This window comes from Panthera uncia, chromosome D1 (assembly GCF_023721935.1).
Source record: "Panthera uncia isolate 11264 chromosome D1, Puncia_PCG_1.0, whole genome shotgun sequence".
NCBI lineage: Eukaryota > Metazoa > Chordata > Mammalia > Carnivora > Felidae > Panthera > Panthera uncia.
The window spans coordinates 99,371,135-99,378,546 of NC_064808.1; positions in this window are offsets into that span (position 1 = coordinate 99,371,135).

Below are 7,412 nucleotides of genomic sequence, written 5' to 3' on the forward strand. Positions count from 1 at the left end.
TTTTCCACTGTTTCTCTTTGGGGATGAGTATGTTCTCTGAGTGGGAAGAGGAGGGTAAACAGCTATTTGGTAACGGCTAGATTATGACAGAAAGTGCTTCCTCTTCCTTGAAAATCAATCTGTCTGTCCTCTGGACAGAACTGGGCCACGTTTTCCAGTCTCCCTTGAGCTGGGTGTGGCCACATGATTGAGTGCAATCCAGTGGGGTGAGAGCAGGAAAGATCCATATACGTACACATTTCTAGGAAAAGGCTTTTAAAAAGCCAGCAAGCCCTGTTCAAACTCTCTCTTCTCTCCTACTGGATAGATGAGTAAGATGACAAAGCCTCCAGGGAAAACAGAGACACAAGATGTAGAGAACTCAGTGGAAAACTCAAGACTGGAGATAAACACTGGGGAGTCATTAGCACATTCTAAAAGCGATGGAAGTAGATAGACCAGGTAAGGGGCTCGAGGAAGCTTTCAGAGATAGCCGAATAGGATATCCTGAGTTCCAGCAGGGCAAGAGGAAGGAGCTAGCCAATGAGACTGAGAAACAGCAGCTGGTGGGGCAGAGGAAAACCCAGGAGAGTGTTTCCAAAAGAAGCCAGTTACGTAGAAAGCTGAGAGAGCAAGTAGGATAAAGACAGACAAGGAGTCATTGTATTTCGTAAGACAGAGCCACTGATGAGCTTAAGAAGACAATGTCCATGGAGTAACAGAGAAAAACTCAGATCAAAAACTAAGAAAAATGAAGAAGAGGGTGTCTGTATACAGCTCTGTCTAGAATGTTGCTGTTTGAAGGATGGGGTTTGGATGGCGACCAAAGGGGAAGGGCTTGTTAAACTGGGAGATGCTTGTAAACTGATGGGAATAATCTGGTTGAGAGGGAGAAATGGGTGCAGCAGAGAGAAGGGGAAAGAGGGTGCAGACTTGGACAGACTGACAGGATGAGACCCAGAGCCCAAGGGGAGGAGTTGACCTTCGATAGGACTCTTCCCCTCTCTGGGTCTGTCTTTGCTGGGCTTCTCCGTGGCAGGGATTAAAGATGGTCCCAGTCTCCTGAAGGCAGGCAGGCAGAAACCTGGGCTAATGTTATGTTACTCTTGGTGCTTATTTTCTTTTGCCGTCTTTGAGACTTCCAAGAAATCTAATTTAAATGTTCCAGCCTGGTCTCGGCTGTGCTGGTTGTGCTGGGGGGAATTAAGGGAAAGGTCAAGTACTGCTGCTTGGGATAGAGTGTTAAGGAGGAATGCTAATTGGCAAGAGATTTCTGAGAATAAGGTGAATATTAATCAGGCCAACCAGTGAAGTCCAACCCCCCCCCCCCACCACCACACACACACACACTCTCTACCCACTCCCACCGTTCTGTGACTCCCTCCCTTCCCAAATAGGGATTTATTAGGGAAAATCCTTACCTTGATCAGAGTAACCTTCATGCATGCATTTCCCTGTGGTCACCACCTAGTGTCACTAGAAGCTCACTTAAGCCAAAACCACAGCTAGGTGGAAGGAGAAACGCCTAGTGAAAATGCTGCTTTTCAAAGAGGTGCTAAGCTGTGATGTGGAGTCAGATGTGTCCTTTGCTCTGAGGGTTTTTACAGTTGTAAAGTCATAGAGTCAGAAATCTACTGCTGGGAAAGGTCTTACAAAACTTTTAGTTGCGTCCGTTTGATCGCCAGAGGTGCCGAGAGACAGCTTCCTGCTGTCACCTCTCAGGCCCTCGGTGACCCAGATCTGGGCACTCAGCTCTGGCGCAATCCTTCCCTGGCCCGCCTGCTTCTCCCAGTAGCAAAGCCTTGGAGGAGCTGGTTTCCGATGGAGACTGACCTTCCCTCAGTGTAAGATGAGGTTCCATGGATGCCGGGGGTTTGGACGAGCTGATGGCAGCTTCCAATCCAGCCTCTTGGGGATGGGAGGAGTGGAATGGGCGTGACCAATTGGTCAGTGGGGGGAAAGGTAGGAGAAAAAGGGTCAGGATTGAAAAATGGACTCAGGAGAGCTTCTGGAAAGTCCACTTGAACTTCCTCCCAAGTAGTTAAAACGTTCTTTCTCTGATGTGAGTCTGGGCCACATTCTCCCTTTATCCAGCCCAACTTGGTATAGCAGGGGGCCCGAAGACCCAAAGCCCCTTAGGACACCCCTTCCCAGCCCCTTTCCAAACCCTCTGAAGCGTCACAAGTGCCTGCAGCCAGTACCCACTAGGGGGCGACAGAGTCCCAGCAATGCCAGGAGAGGCTGCCTCCGCTCCAGGCGCCCTGGCTCCTGAGTCCTGGCTATGGGGGCTCTTGCCCTGGAAAAGACTATCTAGGCCAACAGCTCCCTCCCATGCCAGCCCTGAGTCGGCCCCCACCTCCAGTTATAACTTTCATTTTTTATAGCACCATGGTTTTTAGAAAGCTCATTCACATGGCTTCTTCCAGCTGACGACTGTCCTGAGGGTAGCAGGGGCACACATTACCGTACCCCACTTTACAGGTGACAAAATGGACCTTAGAGCCGTGATGAATTGCAGTCAAGGTCAAACAGTGAATGGTAGAGCTGGCCTCAGACCCAGGGCCTCTTGACGCCGAACCCCATGTTCTTTCTGCCAGACCCCCACTGCCCTCTTCCTTAGCGGGGGGTCCAGCACAGCAGCCACCTTGCTATTTCAAGACAAAATCGAACCTGGGTGCTCAATTCCACGGGTCCATATGCTGCACCCTGATGGGGCCCATCTGGTCTTCAGAACACTGCCATGCCCCAAGGCCAGGGCTCGGATCTGCCTCATGGGACTGGAGGGCACACAGAGCCACGGGCTGTGCTAGCCAGCTCGGCCCCGGGCACGGCTGTCCCCAGAACAAGAGAACAGGCAGACGCTACCCCGTGGAAGCCCACCGCTGGCCTGTGCCCCTCCAGAATTGCCTCATGTGAGTCCTGGAGGGAGCTGGGGGGGGGTGTGGCTTAGGTCTGCCCCTGGGAGAGGCTGCTAAGAATGAAAGAAAGGCTCTAGTGCCCATGTTTCCAACAAATTCTGGGCAAGCAGGTGAATGAGGCAGAAAAGGCTGGGAGACAGCAGTTTTGATTCAATGGGCCTTCCGCGTGGCAAGCAGGTGAAGCCAGGAGAACATCACGTAAAAGGGAAATGTCAGACCCGAGGAGGGGGCTAGGAGTGGGGGGGGGCATCTGGATAGGCAGCATGCTGGAGGGGTAAGAGCAAGGCTGCTGGAATGACAAATCTTGGCTTCAAGCCCCACCTTCACCACCCACAGCGGTAGTCACAGCCTCAGTTTACCCATTTGCTCAATGCAGCCAGGGCTCAGCGCCTCGTGGGAGTTGTGAAAGCCCGAGGGAAGCTCCTGAGAGGCCCATAAATGGAAGATCCCTCTGCAGGGAGAGCTGGGCTGTCATGTGTCCTGGTCCCTATACAGGAGTCAGAACCAGAGAAGGAGCCCCCTCCCTTGGGCCTGGGAGTGCGTCTGGACAAAGACAGCTGTTCTTGCTGTCGTCTGGCCCCCGGGGACACCGTGAGGGTGGCAGATTTGGGGGCTCCGTGCCAGGCTGCGTCTCTGCACCCCGCCTCCCCGAGGGGACGCAGGGCAACAAGGTGCAGCCAGCAGGCATACAGTCGGGAGCGGCCAAAAGCAGCGGCTTTGCTATTAATGTAGTCAGTAAATAAATAAAGGAGGGCTTAAGCTTAGTGTAGAGCCATCAGTTTAGAACTACAGGGTAATTAGCACTGCAGGGGGTGGCAGGGCGGCAGAGTCAGGTTTAAATGAGTGAGTTCACTTTCACGGAGGCACCCCCGGAGAGCAGAGAACACAGCCCAGAGAGGAGCCCGCCCTCCCTCCAGCCCGCAGCAGGCAGGGGCTGAGAGTGCAGATAGCGGGGCTGGACCCAGCACCATGGCAAGAAAGACCCGGGGGATGCCCGCCCCCCCACCTTGGCCAAGGAACAGGTGTCTCCATGCACACACACCCAGCGATGCCCAGGCAGCTCTCTGCCTGTGAGGTGCCGCTGTCCTGTGCCGGGGACATGCACACGGCACACGGCAAACAGTTCAGGCGTCTCCACGAACAGGCACGGGCGGCTGTGAGAGGAAGCAGGAGCGTCTCTGCTGAAGCGTCTATGCCGCCCGTGGCAGGCGGGCACGTACGTGGAGGTGCCCGCGTGGGCACACGCTGTGCACGTACTTGTCCGGTTTCACCGGACCCTGGCAGCTGCAACCTCAGCCCCAGATGCTAATTGCCTCTCTCCTCCCTTCCTTCTTTCATCGGTTTCTCCAAACGGATGCCTACTGCGTGCCAGCCAGTGTCAGGCTCCAGGAATATGAAGACATACACACACAACACACAATTCCGACCTGCAAGGAACTTAACATTGGGTTCACGGTGACAGTAAATCAAGTGGGTGATTATAGGGGTACCTGGGTGGCTCAATTAAGCCTCGGACTCTCGATTTCAGCTTAGGTCACGATGTCACAGTACGTGAGTTTGAGCCCAGCACTCTGTGCTGACAACCACGGAGCCTGCTTGGGATTCTCTCTCTGGCCCTCTTTCTGTCCCTCCCCTGCTCGCTCGCTCTCAAAATAACACTAAAAAAAAAAAAAAAAAAAAAAAGCAAGCAGGTGATTCAAGTGTGCTATGACAAATGGTCCCATAGAGTGGGACCAGGGAAGGTTTCCTGAATTGGTAGGGTTTGAGCGGAGACGTTGACAATGAGACAATGAGACAGCCAGACTGAAGGGAGGGGGACGTGTGGCAGTACAGTTCCAGAAGAGGAAACAGCATGTGCAAAGGCCCACAGGGGAACGCAGCTTAGTGTCTTCCAGGAACCACCTGTGGTCCAGGCGTCTGGAGCAGAGAGTAGAGGGCAGCCGCAGAATGTGGGGGTCATCCCGAGACAGGGCTGGGGTGGTGAGCACAGGGGCTCACTGAGGGTCTGTTAAGCCTTGTTAAGGAGTCTGAATTCCACCCTAAGAGTCCCCACCAGGGACTTTAATCACAGGAGTGACAGGATTCTCTCTGCATTTTTGGAAAATCCCTCCGGGCTGCCACACATCAGCACAGAGGAAGGAGCAGAGGGAGGCAGAGCACCTGGGGTCTGTACTCCTCTGCCCTCTCCCCTTCCTGGTGGGCGGAGCCAGGGGCTCCCCAGGCAGCCGGGTGGGGAGAGCTGGACACAGACGGCTTCGCACTTGGCCTGCCATCTGCCTCTTCTCACCCGCCACAACGTGCCTGAGTCTTCAGCAAGCCTCCCCGGCTCTGGGCCTCTGCTCTCCCACCTTTGGAGGGGGGGGGGAGAACAGCCCCTCAGAGCTGCAAAGACAGCTGTTAATGGCGGCGATGATGGGACCCGAGTGCCCACCCGAACAGGAGCGGCCTCAGCCGGGCAGGGACGCTGCCTGTGCGTCGAGGGCTCCCACCTCGTGGACTTGGAAACACATTTGGGAGGGACGCAGCCCCTCCCTCGGCTGCCTGGCCCCTCTCCTGACCCCAGCAGAGCGCCCCCGTGGCCAGCGCCGTCCTGGAGGAGGCGGCCGGCTGCTGCAGGCCAGGGCAGAGGGCAGCAGGGCCAGGCTGGCAGGGGCGGGAGGGTGGGGACTGAGTCAGGCCCCAGAGCGTTCTCAGGCTGGCCGGGCCAGGGCCCCTTTCTCTCCATGAGATCATATCTGGGTCAAAGAGCATGTAAAGCAGGCAGACCCCAGCGGCCACACAAAGCCCATTCAGCCCAGCCCTATTCACTTACCTCCTCTCCCCCAGAGCCCACACCACAGCGACCCCAGTGCAGCGCCTAAGCCCCAGCTTTGATGTCCAAGAACAGAAAACGGCATTAAATGTTGTTTTAAAGAGGGAGTGCTCGCTGCCCTCCCATCTGTCAAGAGAAAGCTGAGGCCCGAGGGGGAGGGACGTGGGGGAGGGGCGGGAGGCCTGGGGGACCTCAGAGAGGGGACCCAGAGAAGAAAGGGATGCACGCGGAGGAAGGGGGGGGGGGGGGGGGGACGGCCCACAAACGCTCAAAATCAAACCAAATATATTTTTGGCCAAGGGCTGTTTTCCAAGATGAGCAATGTGGGGAGAGGAAAAAGAATTTGGGACAGAGAGACAAAAAGCCAGGAGAAACCTCAAAAAAAAATAAATAATGCGAGAAGACAAGGTTAGAGGAATATAGAGAGACGATGGGAGAATGACGGAAGGGCAGAGCAGAGCAACAAGGAGAGAAGCAGAGAGCCAAGTGGTAAAGGGGCGCAGCTTGCCCTGCGGGGTCCCTTCCTCCTCCGGGGTCATCGGGTCGTCCCAGGTAAGTGTGCTTCCAGGTGGTTCTCTGCTGGCAACCGGGTAACGCAGCCCTTGGGCCTCGCAGAGTTGAAAGGCGCCCCTCCCGGTCCAGGCCCAGAGCAGGCAGGTGGGGCAAAGAGCCAAGCCTTCCGGGCAGGGTGCAGTGTGCGGAGGGGGTCAGGTGGCCCCCGAGGCTTGGCCCTAGTTTCATACCCCATGTGGGGACTCTGTGTCCCCCCAGTAGGAACAGATTATTTTGGATGGAGCCAGACAGGTAGGACTGCCTCCAGCAGAGGTGCTGAACCCGGGCACCTAGGATTTGGTGAGGCTGGTCTAACCACTCTGGACAACCGAGGCAATGCTGCTGTCCCCAGGCAGAGGAAGGAAGAAAAACCCGGAGGAGAAACCTGGGCCCGAGGATAGGGAGAGGACCCAAGAGGCAGCTGTCCCCATCGGAGTTTTGTGCGAATGCCTTACTCTGTTAGTGGGGATGTTGGGTCCGCACCCCAGCTCCCACCTGCCTCTCCTGTTCCCATCTCCTTTCTCCATGCCGCATGGCTGCCACACACCCAGGAAACTTAAACTGCATGGAAGCTTCTTGAGAAATGACAGGGAGAAGTTGACAACGTCTTTAACGAAGACCAGACAGGAGGGGGCCCTGCCTGTGGAGTCCTGGGAAAAAGCAAACCTTGATTCGGCATCAGGAGATCCGGACGCGGGTTCCAGCTTGGCTCCTCAGCAGCTGCGTGATACCGAGCCGGTTAACACAAGCAAGAGGGTTCCGGCTCTGAGGCTCACTGGAATGTCTGCTCCTCGAGGACAGGGGTTCCGTCATGTCCCCCACTGAATTCCCAGAGCTCACAGCAGTAACTGATCTGAGCTACTGCGTGAACGTCTATGGTGTTGACTCCATACATTGTTCCCAGGATCAAACGATAGTGTATTTAATGCTATCTTTAAAAGAAAAAGTATTAGAAACATACATTGCAAAGTGGGCATGTGCCTTGGAAAATATGGCATAAAAGGCCGCAGAACTACACCAGAACTTTCTCTTCCCCCATCCCCAGCCAGAAATCTCAGTTCCTCCAGTGTTACCCACCCCAGAAACGTCAAAAAAAAACAAAGCAGCTTTTTTCTTTTTTCTTTTTTTTTTAAAAAAGGGGACACTTCAAG